Source organism: Prionailurus viverrinus, chromosome B4 (genome assembly GCF_022837055.1).
Source record: "Prionailurus viverrinus isolate Anna chromosome B4, UM_Priviv_1.0, whole genome shotgun sequence".
In the NCBI taxonomy this organism is placed as follows: domain Eukaryota; kingdom Metazoa; phylum Chordata; class Mammalia; order Carnivora; family Felidae; genus Prionailurus; species Prionailurus viverrinus.
In genome coordinates, this window is record NC_062567.1 from 117,241,876 (window position 1) to 117,255,128 (window position 13,253).

Sequence of the window (13,253 nt, forward strand, 5' to 3'; positions counted from 1 at the left end):
GGGGTACCTGGGTGGCTTAGTCGGTTAAGTGTCTGACTTTGGCTCAGGTCATGATTTCATGGCTTGTGGGTTCGATCCCAGTGACAGGGTCTGTGCTGACAGCTCAGAGCCTTGAGCCTGCTTCTGATTCTGTGACTCCCTTACTCTCTGCCCCTCCCCCACTCATTCTCTCTCTCTCTCTCTCTCTCTCTCTCTCTCTCTCTCTCAAAAATAAACATTACAAAACCATGTATTTATATTTCAAAATGCTTTAGTCTTCATATTCTTTGTTTGTTAATACACTTCATAATATTTGTTAATATACTTTATAGTCCGGATGCAAATTTAGGCTAGGTACACTTGAGGACAAAGCTACTAGACTCTTGAATATTTAAACATACTCCTAAAAATTATCACAATTTGATCAACCATAATTAAGGGAACATTTTATTGCTGTGAGCAGGTGAGTGTCCTTGAGTATGCTTCTTAGGGAAAGCGCTAAATGCAATGTGGTTCCTTGCAAGTCCCATAGTAGTCTGTCAACAGCATGCACTGCTGCATGCCCACTAAACCTGAAGGGTTCAATTCTTTGAGTGTATGTATAGTCTAGATTAATCAAGGTCTGTGGTGAATAAGAGTGAATTAAGGTGGCATAGCTTTCCAATACCTGTTAATATTAGGTCATGAGATAGGTGGGTTATAAGTATTTTGGTGTTCCTAGCATAATTCATGTAAACGTTTTCCTTATATCCAGTGTATTATGAAGGCAAGAGAAATGAAGCCTTATGGCAATTTCTGTGTATCATTGTGCTGTCAGTAATTCCAAAGTGGCTTAACAGCTAAATGGAACAAGACTCTTGTCACCATCATGATTCACTGCTTACCGGAAAGCACAGAGCTAGCCTTAATCTGATTCTCACCACAACCTTGAGAACCAGGTAGTACTATCTTCTATTTGCACTTGGGAAACTGATGCTCATGGAGGTTAAGAGACCAGCCCATGATCTCACACCAAGTAGGAGAAACAGCCAGACTTCGAAAGGCATCCTGTACCTTAAAGTGTAGTCTTCTTTCTAATTCCTACTAGCATAATGAAAAATCTCAAATAAGCCCTTGACATAGCCCTATAGTTCTACTTCATTTTCCTAGTAAATTCCCTTCCCCATTTTCTGAAGTGACTCTTTATATCTCCTCCATCTTCAAATCATCCACATCCTTGTATCATAATTCGCTAGAAAATAGAAACCACTAGAGGAAATATATACCCATATTTTCATCTCTATAAAAATCATTATAGTTCCTATCTTCTGTCTTCCTTCCTTTACAATAGGAACATCCCCATCAAAGACAATTCCTCTACTTATCTCTGGATTCCAACCCCTCTCACCTTCATTCACTCATTCAATCCTTCTTTCTTCACCAATATCAATATCTCCCTTTCTTTTTAAAAAAATTTTTGCTTATTTATTTATTTTTTGAGAGAGAGAGCAAGCCAGGGAGGGGCAGAGAGAGAGAGAGAGAGGGAGAGAAAAATCCCAGGAAGGCTCTGCACTGTCCGTGCAGAGCCCGATGCGGGGCTTGAACTCATAAACCATGAGATCATGACCTGAACCAAAACCAAGAGTCGGATGCTCAACTGACTGAGCCACCCAGGCAACCCTCAACAATATCTCCCTTTCTATCTGATCATTCCTTTTAGTTGCAAAACATGACTCCAATCTCCCCAGTTTAAAACCATCTTCCTTTGTCCTCCAAATCACTTACTTGCTAATTTCTGTGCTCCCATTCTCAGCAAAACTTCCTTCAATAGTTGTCCATTCTACTACATCTTACACCCAATGTAATATGGCTTCTGTACCCCTTACTCCACTGCATGTGCTCTTGTTAAGTTTTCTAGTGGCCTCTGAGTGGCCAGATTGGTGGCTCTTTCTCTAGTCTCACTTCACTTGATCCTTCATCATCATTCTGTTCAATTGATCACTTTCTCATGGAACAAGTTTTGGGGGAAAGATCTTTCCACTTTTAGACACTTTGAGTTAGAGGTGTCAGACAAAATAGAAGTAGAAAATTTTTGCCTTTGTTGAGTATAAGTAAGGTAATCTAAGGTGAATGTGTGGAGTGTGAGAGAAGAGGAAAAGGGCTAAACCCTAGGGAGGTAGAGGCAGAGAGTTCTACAAAGGAGCCAGAGAAGGGGTGACTATCAGGGCAGGAGATGCTGAGGATACAGAAGCCAAGGAGGAAGCAAGTGGTCAACAGAAACAAAGACCATAGAAAGATGAAGTAAATAAGGATTGGCAAGAATATATTGTACTTGGGGAATTAAAAGCTCATTAGTCACCATGTATAAATAATTTCAGGATGTTGACAGAGGCTAATTGTATCAAGGCTTGATTGTATTGAGTTGAAGTGCAAGCCAGCAATTTAGACATTTCTTTGGAGAAGCTTGGTTGTGAAGAGAAGAGAAATCAGGTAGCATCCAGGACAGATATAGGATTGAGGGAGGGTTTTGAAAAAAAATTAGGTTATATCTTAGTTTGTTCAGAGATTGCAGAGAAGAAGGCTTGCCTAATGTTATACCATTTATGCTAGAACTAAAAATAGAATTTATTTATATTGTCTCCCAGATTAATTGAGATAATATATGTACAAGAGTTTTAAAGACTATGAAGTGCAACAGGAACTTAATATGGTATCCTCATTTCCACTACCTCATAATTAATTACCAGGAAGTAATTGGATTACATTTTTTTTACTGTATAACATACCCTCCATTCCATTAGCCATCAAAAGAACCTCATTGTTATTTATCCAGCAGTTCTTAAATGATTGAATTGATATGAATGATCTTCTGCTTGCTTTTTTTTTTTTAAGGAGTAGGGGATATCTGGAGTAGATATTGGCCTGCCTGTATTTTCTGTTCACTTGTTCTGAGCTAGCAGATAACAGGATGGGTTACATAGTTATAGGCCTGATGAATACAAAATGCTCAACTCCTTCTCTATAGGATTACTCCTTTCTGATAAAAGAATGTATAATATAACTCCTGTCAAATAAACTTGAGATACTTTAGATTCTAGGCCTGTTATTCTCAGATATCCTTCAAAATTCTGGAAGGACAAACCTAATTCTTCTTGCCAGCCATCTAAACAGACATTGGCTTATAAACCCAAGATGTTCCACAATGCTTTGGATATGAATCCTAATCATCTTTACTCAGTCTGACAGAAGGTAAAAGTTTAACAATCTGAAATTTAATTCTGTGGACTCAAGGGGCAGAAATCAATGACCTGATATTCAGAGGCCTTTATTAATTATTCATCGTATTTTTCTCTTCTCCTAATATGCCTCCATAACTTCTAAGTAGAGTTATAAGGACTCTTGTTTCTCAAAACTCTTTTAGATCATATGCTGTTAAGTGACTGGATAGTTTCCAATGTCTATGATGTGCATGGTACGTACAGACCAGATGAGGAAGTCTGGGATGAAGTCAGTAACATGTCCAGGCAATGACCTGGAAGGTTATTTCTGTGTTCTTTAGCTTGAGTTTTCTGGTGGATAAAAATATGTAGCAATTCATAATGACAACTCATTACACTTTAGAAAAGATTATTCTGAAAGGTAAATCATGGCTTCCATGAACACTACTCCTGTTTGCTGTGGTGTCTTATGTATGCATGGAATGACTCCCACTTAGGTAGTCTCATAGTCTCAGGACAGACTTGACCTGGCGGTGCATGATTTTTATAACCCTATTTAGGGTGGGAGATTCCTTAGTCTGGACTTCCTCATCACTACATGAGGCAAGGTTTTTCTTCTCTCTCACCTTTCTTCTTGGTACTCTGAATAATCCCTCCAAGAACAAGGGATGCTTATGTTATTTTTGTTTGTTGAGAACCCATACCTTTCTTAGCTCACCTACATTATGTTTCCCCAGCAAATCTTGATTTTTTTTCCCCTTTGGACTGTGACCAGGGTTTGAATCTTGAGTGCTTTGGGCCAGATATTTGGGCTCTCTTTAAGTTTTGTAATTGGTAAACTGGAATAATACTACATACTTCATAACATTTGTGGGAGAGGTAAATAGAATGTAGTAAAAATATATATAAAAATTTTGTGATAAAATAGTAGTTATTTTATTAAATTGGTTATATTTTCTTTTCTTCCTATAAAACATGACTTATCTAATCATCTATTCCCTTAGGCTTTTCTACCAAATAGTTATCAATAGTCATCATAAAGATGGCCAACAAATGAATATTTCCTATAAATGTAATTTATTTAGGGGCCAGCAGAGCTGCAAAGTATAATAGAAAGAGTGCAGGGCTAGAGAGGTAGGAAGTTAGCTGTGGCCCTGCTGCTTCTCATGCTGACTAGCAGTGTGACCTTGTACATGATTACCCATGCGTGCAAAACTATAAGTTATCAGGAAGATTGCATTTATCATTGATGAAAGAATAACATCAGATTCTTTGAACATTTTAAATCTCATGTAAACCTCAAGTACATTAAGATTAATTCAATTAATCAAGTACTTATTGTGTGACCATTATGGACTGTGCTTGGCAACATGAAGGATAATAAAGGATAAGCATGTACACATATTTATTAAGAACTTTTATGGGCTTAATTGTGTTCCTCATAAATTCATATGTTGAAGTCCTAACCCCCAGTCCCTCAGAATGTGACTTTATTTGGAGATAAGGTCTTTACTGAGGTAATCAAGTTAAAAATGAGGCCATTAGTGTGGAACCTAATCCAATATGACTGGTGCCCTTATAAGAAGAGGAAATTTGGACACACACACACACACACACACACACACACACACACATTTGTGATTTGAAAACACAGGGAGAAGACTACTGGCAAGTGAAGGCCTAGAACAGAGCCTCCTCTCATATCCCTCAGAGGAACCAGTCTTGCCAACACCTTGACCTTGGACTTCTGGCCTTCAGAACTGTGACAATAAATTACTGTTGTCTACAGCACACAGTTTGTGGCAGTTGGTTAAGGCAGCTATAGCAAACTATACAAGGACCTATGTACTAGGAAAATAATACTGACCAAAACATTGTTCTTTCTTTCAGGGGAAAGAGGTAAAGAAGCAGATAATTCCGCCTGTGTGATAAGCCTGCTTCATTCACGGATGTGTATAGGGTGCCATGGGAAGCCAGTGAAGGGTAGTTGAGGAATACCACAACAGAATTTGTAAAAGGCTCCCAAGAAGGATCCTCTGATCTGGGCTTTTGAAGTAAGGGTTACCAGGCTAAGAATGAGTGCAGGAAGGGAACTGAGTAGAGAACAGTGTGTATAAGATGCTGTGTGCAAAGACTTGGATGTGTGATTAGGTATGGCTCGGTTGTAGAATTGTAATAATTCAACACAGCCAGAGCTTAAGAGGGGTAAAAGATGAAGCTGCAGAGGTGGTCAGGATCCAAATCAGTAGAAGAAGTCTCCACAGAGGGGGTGGGGTGGGGGGCAGGGCCTTGAGGAATGGGTTTTTCTTGAATAGGCAATTTGGAGGAGATAAGCTATGTTAGGTAGAAGGGAAATTATGAAGAAAGTAAAGGTATATATTTGGCAGTGAGTGTTCTAGTCTGATTAAAGCAGAGGCCCTCTTGAGAAGTAGTGGGGATGAGGTAGAAAATTAAGAAGTAAGATAAAGAAGTACCTCAAAGGACCAGAAGTACAACAAACTGGGAGTGCTTCAAGGGCAGGGCTGGTGTCCTGTTCCATGTCTACAATTTAACAGGGGCTCTCTTAACAGTCACTGAATGAGTGATAGGAAGAATGATGAAATAAATGTGGTCTTAGTGAATTGAGCAGGGACTTTTAGAATAAAAAGGTTTGTTTTTGAAATCCAGGTGGTACTGGGCAATTTTTTTTAATCTTGTTGAGTTTCATTTATGAATATAATAATAATAATATTAAAATAATTCTCTTCATTTATAACTATGGAGATACTAATACTTACTGACAAGGATACGGTGAGAATTACAGGGGATAATTTATATGAAACCAAACAGAACTTTAAAATTCCATCCAATCAATGTTTATCAGAAGCCACTATATGCCAGGTACTCTACTAGGCTTTAGGAATACAGAGATAAATAAGACCTGGTCTCTGCCTCTAAAGGAACTCATGTTTTAGGGTGGGAGGTAGACATCTGAACATATAACATAATTACAGCGCAATATAATACAGATTAGCATAGGGCTAAGAGCAGGGTGCTGGGGTGCACAGGGACAGAGTGATTATGACAGCCAGATGACTGGATGGTATAAGGAAATACTTCCTGGAGGAAGTGATGTTCAAGCTGAATCATGAACAATGCTGCACAATTAGGTGAAGAAGGAAGATAAAGGAATTTCAAAGAGTGTGAACTACAGGCTCCCTTTGCAGCTGTGTTTTTCTAGTTCCTATGCCTGTGCATTTCCCTTGCTGAAAATATACTCCCATCTGATTGGTTAGAGCAAAAACACCCTCTCTAGCTCTTATGAGACTCCTGAAGGCTGGCTTTTGCTCTGAATATCCTCAGCTATTGACTGGGTTCTCTTTAAACCAAACAGGCCTTCAGGAACCTTGCTGTAGTCACTTGCCAGATTCCCTTACTCCCTTTTTCCTTCTCTCTTTCTTTTATTCATCTTTGTTTGCTTTTTTCTTCCTCCTTTCAGCAAACATTTACTGTGCCTACATGTGTAAGCCATGGGTTGTCTCTGGAGATATAGAGGATCAAAACATATTTCTAATTCTCAAGGAGTTAAAAATAATTGAGTACATTAATCAAGCAGCAAACTACGGCTCTTTGACCAAATCTGCATTTTTGTAAATAAAGCTTTATTGGAACATAGCCACATCCATCATTCATATATTGTCTATGGCTCTTTTCATACTAAAACAGCAGAGGTGAATAGTTGCAACAGAGACCATATGATTATCAAAGCCTAAATATATTTACTATCTGGCCTTTGACAAAACAAGTTTGCTGACCCCTGTTCTATTATTTGTGTGTGTAGGTAGGTGGACATGTAAATAGCTAATGTGGCACAGTAAAAAAAGTTGTAAGAAAGGGAACTACAGAAGAAGCATTCTTGACCCATGCTTGGAGGGTCAGGGAAGAAGTGACAGCTAAAAGAAGTGACAACCAGGCTGAGAACTAAAGGGTAAAAAGGAGTTAAGAGGGGAAGGAAGGTCATTCTTGGCAGAGAGCAGCAGGTGCAAAGGCCAGGCAGTGAAAAATAAATACATGGTTCCCTAGAACTGTAGAGAGAAAATGGTAACAGAAGAGGCTGAAAATTAAATTGGGGCCATAAAGGATCCTGAATATGAAAGCCATATTAAGGATTTTGGAAACATAATCTCCCGTAAGTAACTGAGAATCACTGAATTATTTTAAGCAGAGTAGTGCTAAAGCAAACGTGTGCTTTAGAAAGAGCACTCTGGCTGCAGTAATACTTAACATTTGTTGGGCATTTGTTCTATGCCAAGTCTGTGCTAAATGCTTTGCATGCATACACGTATATGGAAATGTTTATTGAGTAGCTGGACAGTATTGGAAGCCAGGTAGAAAGAGGCAGAATAGGGACAGCTATGGATCCATGAGAACTAATGATCTCTCTGATGGATGGACAGGTAGAGCACCGTGCACATTTGGAGGTGGGAGGAGGATTAGGAACAGGAATGATTGGAAAGGGCAGTGTAATGTCACAGAACCCTAGCAAATATCAATAAGGGAGTAAATGTCAATAAAGAGTGGGTGCTGAAAATAAGACATTGTAACGAGGGCAAGAGAAATGAAGTGAGAAGAAAGGGGGCTGGGATTTGGCAAGAAGCAGGTCACAGCTGACTTCAAAGAGAACAATTTTAGCAGAAGATCTGGGAAGCAGGCAGGATTATAGGGGTTAAGGAGGTGATGGGAGTGAGAAAATGGAGGTCATTGCCTGTGAACACATGTTTGAGAGAACTGTCTTTTTAAAGAAGTGAAAAATACAATTGTGGCTGGATTTCTTAAAATTAGTCTGTAATTCAGAAGTTTGAATAAGTTTTCTGATTCATGAAGTAAATTCTTCATCCCAAATATCTGGTCATTTGAAGCAATACTGGAGATGAAATTATGCAAATATGCTACATGACTAAATTAAAGGCCAATTCATGTGAGCAGGAGTTAGTAATGGGAGTCGTAGTACTGCATTATTAGAAAATGGGGCAGCTTATTTTAATGCTTAAAAAGGTAACTGCAATAACATCTAGGTGGAAGAAAAGGCCTCCTCACTATCACCAGATTAGAATTTCAGCTAATGTTTTTTCTGAAAGCCATTCTTCTAAGATGGTCATCCCTGAACATGCCTTCATTTCTGACTTTCCACTGCACAAGCAATCAGTGTCCTTCCATGGCTAATGAGATCTACAGAAACAATTAACAGCTCTGCCAGCACCAATATTGTACCCTGAAACTTTAAATGGTTCAAAATATTAAATAACAAGTCCAAAGAACATTTCTCCTAGATCCCTCATTAGGTTGATTTTACAGATGAGTAAACCGAATCATAGAGAAGCAAGGCAGTGGAAATGAGAAGTCTTACTTGAGTTCTCTCTCACACCACTGCGAGGCTGTTGCCTATTACATTTGTAATTAAGCTGTTGTCCAGATAAAGAATGACTCCCTCCTGGCTTTGACTTTTGGATGCCAACAGACTTTAAATGCCTGTAGTTGAAAAAAGAATATTTTTTTTTTTATTTTGCAGAAGTGGATGTGTAACTACTGGACTGAGTTTGTAAAATTATAGCTGCACATTCACCATAAAGCCACCCACTTCAGAGCCTAGACTGTTGCAGAAACAGGATGAAGTGGAGAGTGTGGCAGGTATTTTTCTCTTGGACCTTGAAATATCAGTAACTTTATAAAATTTTCTTAAGAAATATTTGAAACAAGAAATCATCCTGGGGGTTATTAGTCTTGGCCTTTAGGAACAATTTATTTTTCTGCTTCACAAGTTTAACTTCTTTCTTGGATCATAATGCTGCTAAGACACATGAAAGGTCATTTTGTCAGGTCAACTGCAAATGGTGCTCTTACTACAGAAAAGTTATGTAAAAGAGGAAAAGAGAAGTAAGCGCATTAGCATATAAAATGCACCACAAAATGGAGAAGGAAACTTCAACTACATACTTATAAGATGACTCTTTCTTAAATCTTTTGTCCAAATGGATGACTTCCAAGAGCTCTGCGGCTTTACTTCAGTTTCTAATAGGCACTACTCATGCTGACCTTCAGGAAGTCCTTTATGAATGCTACTCACCCAAGTGTACAAAAATGCCAGACCACATAGGGCTTCTGGAATTATTTTTATTTTTTACTCTGTAAAGGCTGCATTTTGGACATTTTAAAAATGGTCAAAGCATCCTAAGCCAACCTAGATGGCAACTGCTAGAAACATAGGAAGTGTTAAAAAAATGACTTGGCATAATTTCACTTTTTCCCTTTTTTTGATTAGAGTTTACAAATATAACTACTAGCTAGTTATCCTGGTGAGGATATGAGTCAGTCCTCCTCCAATAATATAAACTTCTTGATTCAGTTTTTGGACCATAAATCTACCATAACACTGTCAGTGTTTTGTTGTTATCAGTATCTTTATCTTTCTTTACCCCCTGCTATGAGAAATTTTATTTCTTCCATTGCCTACTGTAATTTATTGCTGGAAAAGCAATTGTTAGTAAGTAATGTGCTGAAGGATGGTGATTATATAAAAGAATGAGGGCAAGATCCCTGTGATAGAGTGTATGTGTATGTGTGAGCACATGACGGAATGAGTGTCTAACGTGCATGCAAATGATATGTAGGTCTGAGAGCAATATTGTAACCTAATAGAGGTCAAGAAGCATGTATTGTTCATGGTTACATTCCCAGGAATTAACACTGTTCCTAGCACATACAAGATGTTTAAGAGTTTGTTGCATGAATGAATGAATGAATGAAGGGGGCTAAAACTTCATGTTCCATTGGTAAAACAAGGCTTCCAGTTTAAACAAGAGGCTGGTGATCCATCTACAACAGTCTGCTGTGTATCTAGTTGTCATGGGATGATGTCTATATACACAGCATTATGGTAGGACTTGTGATAAAGGCAAGGCAATTGAACACACAGAACATGGACTTGAAGAGTTTCTAGTCTAGTGGGAGAGACAAGATATATACAAGTGAAAACTTATAATTCTAGAGAGTGAATAATGGCATGCCAAATGTAATTTTTCATACTGAATACAACCACTACATGAGTTCAGAGAAATGAGAGGCTCCAAAGGACTAGCGTCATTAAGGAAAGCTACATAAACAAGGCAGGGATTGAGTTGGACCTTTGAGGATAAAAGAAAGAGGGGAAGGAGAGGAAATAGCTGTAGAGGATGGGGGGAGGAGAGTACAAATGAGCAGTCATCAAGATAAGAATAGATAGTTTGAGTCTTAAAATTTAGCAAGCAGTCATCAGACTTGGAAAAAGGAGAGGATGATAGAAACTTGCACAATAAGGAAGTAAATAAGCATATACATTTTGTACATTAAACACTTCATATCAAAACTCCTTGGTTTAAAAAAAAAGTAATGTTGAAACACATATATTTTAGGGCCCCGGCAGCATTCCCAGAGGCTAGTGAACAGCATATGTCTTACAAGGGGGGAGCTGATGATGTATGACTTCAGAGGGGATGAGCAGGTAAGTGGGGCTTGGATAAGTCTTCAGATGAAAAATTCTGTGTTAAAGGGGCTTTTGAGCGCAACATAGATCTGACTCTCCCAAAGTCTTAGGTCACCTGATATAGTTTTATAGTTATTTAATTGGATCAATTTCAATTTATTTTATATATTTAAGGGTACAAGAAAGTCAAAACTATGTGCACAAATGTCAGCAAAGCAGGACCAGGTACATAAAGAAAAAGTTTGGTATTTTGATTTTAGGCACTGAAAAAAAATTCATGCATCAATAAAATCATGGATAAGCATTAAGGGCCCAAAGGAGAAGCAATAATTGATAGAGATACAAAAATAAATGGGAGTCTTGCTTTTTCTAACTATGTCTAGGAATTGATATAAGAAATCTTTATTACAGTTAATCATAGCCATGTGGATAAATCATCCATATATTGTATTTACGTGTGAGAGTATGTAGAACAGAGTTGGTAAAAAATATTTAAGCTTTCAATAAATACTTTGGAAGTCACTTATATAGAAAACATTCAATAATGGAATATTGATTAAATAAAAAAAATAACTCTTGAGAATGTTTCCTAAATAAAGTATAACTATGCGCGGATGTACAATGAAGTTTCAAGCAACATTAATTATACCCTTTTGATGTCTCTACTGTCTTGTTCTAAAAAGCTAATAAGACCTGCACTACATCACAGTTAATGGGAGTGTGGTGCTTGTTGCTTAGGCAACAGGATGAATAAATGCAGGTCAGAATGTGCTTCAAGAAAAATAAAAGCTAGAATATGATACTGAGTGGAGACTAAACAGGTCTAACAAATTTTTCACCCCATTAATGAAATCTGTTTCTTAAAGTGGGCTGATTATATTGGTACACTTAACTAAATTCATAATTAAATAAGTTTGATTATGGAAATCAATCAATAAATTTTGTAAATGTAGAAACTGATTTTTTATGACACTAGTAGTAAATAGGGTATAGCAGCAGATAAAGCAACAATTGATGACACCATTTTATGATTTGCTCAATTTTCATAATTAACTCCTCTAAATGATCAAAGTTTTTATTTTTTTAATTAATTGTCTCATGAAGAAAGTATTTGACTTATTTGCATTAACTGTTTTCTAATTTTCTGGAAAATTATATATAAAACTTAGAATTGAAAAAATTAGACAATAATCTATGGAGAAGCTCAAACCTTGGTTTTGTCACATATACCCAGGATTTTTGCCTCCCAGATACACTTTGGAATGCTTATACATAATTCATTCCTGAACGTTGTTTTAAGACCTCCAAATGCTTATTTGAAACTTGTTTAATTAACCTTTCAGTTTTAGGCTTTCAAAAAGGGGTTATATTTGCTCAAATGTGTTTAATATTCAGAGGAAAATTATGCTGAATTAAAATATTTGGAAGTAGCCAGAATCCAAAGACCTAACTTCTCATGGGATCAGAATAAATTTGGACAAGAGTATGAAGAATGGGAATGAGAAAGTCTTATCACAGGTAGAGTCAGAGAGAAAGAATAAAGACATCAAAATGTACAGTAAATATAAATAACCATGAAAAGATCTCCATCCTGTTTGATAGTTCCCCAAATGCTTAGTATTCTCTGTTTAGTGTCCTAAGCCTGTCCTAAATCTTCTCAGTGTCCTAAGACTGTCATAGCAACTGAAGACATTTCACTTTTTTTCCTGTTTCAATACCCACAATATCTTGTCTGTCTAATCAGTGACAGTTCTCTTTAACATGAGAAAAATAACAGTAGCTGCATATCCTATTATAAAAAACAGGTTCATAAAGAGTTCTATGTATACAATTACTTCGAGCTCATACATCTTCTTACATTTATGTAGCTTTTTAAAAAAGCTCACGGAGGATACACTTTTTTTGGAAAAGAGGCAGAAGTTTAACAATTTGACCAATTTTTAAATCTATAATAGTCAAGTTAAGCTCGGAGAAAAGTCATCTCAAATGGAAATTAAAAAAAAAAACATAACTAGCTGTCATATTCTGTTACCAGTTCTCCTATGAATAAGCTTCAGATGTCAGCCCCAGCATTTTATTTAGAAATAGCTATTAATTATTTCTTCAAGCCATTTGTGTGCTATATGCTTATATTATGTAGCTGTCTCTAAATTTAGGGATCAGTAATATATGTGATGGGAACTTAAAAGCAAGGAAAGGTAATAAGGACTGTGACGTAGCTTAACAAGGGAAACTGATGAGCACTGGGGGAGATATATGAATGATTAGAAAGCTGTATTATGGGTCCGCACATCTCCCCACCCTCCTTCCTCGCCTATATTCATCATAGTGAGAAGTTTGCACACACCGGGTTTAGACTGCATGCAGACTAGTATTTAGAAGTATATGAATGTATTTGGTCCATCAGCCTCTCTTTCTAAATAGACAGGTAATTGATGGAAGTGTTTGTTTTTTACCTAAAGTAATAAAAAACACTTCAGTGCTCTTCAATCAGCATATGTAAGTAAGTGAATGTTCTCCATTATTGACCATCTGAAGCAGTTTGCTAACAAATTAAAGGTCATCCACACAATTTAAAC

The 13,253-nt window shown here is 37.2% G+C and overlaps 1 protein-coding gene across 2 annotated transcripts in view; it reads right to left on the minus strand.

The window, feature by feature from the left end:
• Positions 1-13,253, minus strand: part of ANKS1B (ankyrin repeat and sterile alpha motif domain containing 1B) — a 1,101,801-nt gene that overhangs the window by 364,905 nt on the left and 723,643 nt on the right. The gene's annotated exons all lie outside the window — the stretch shown is intronic.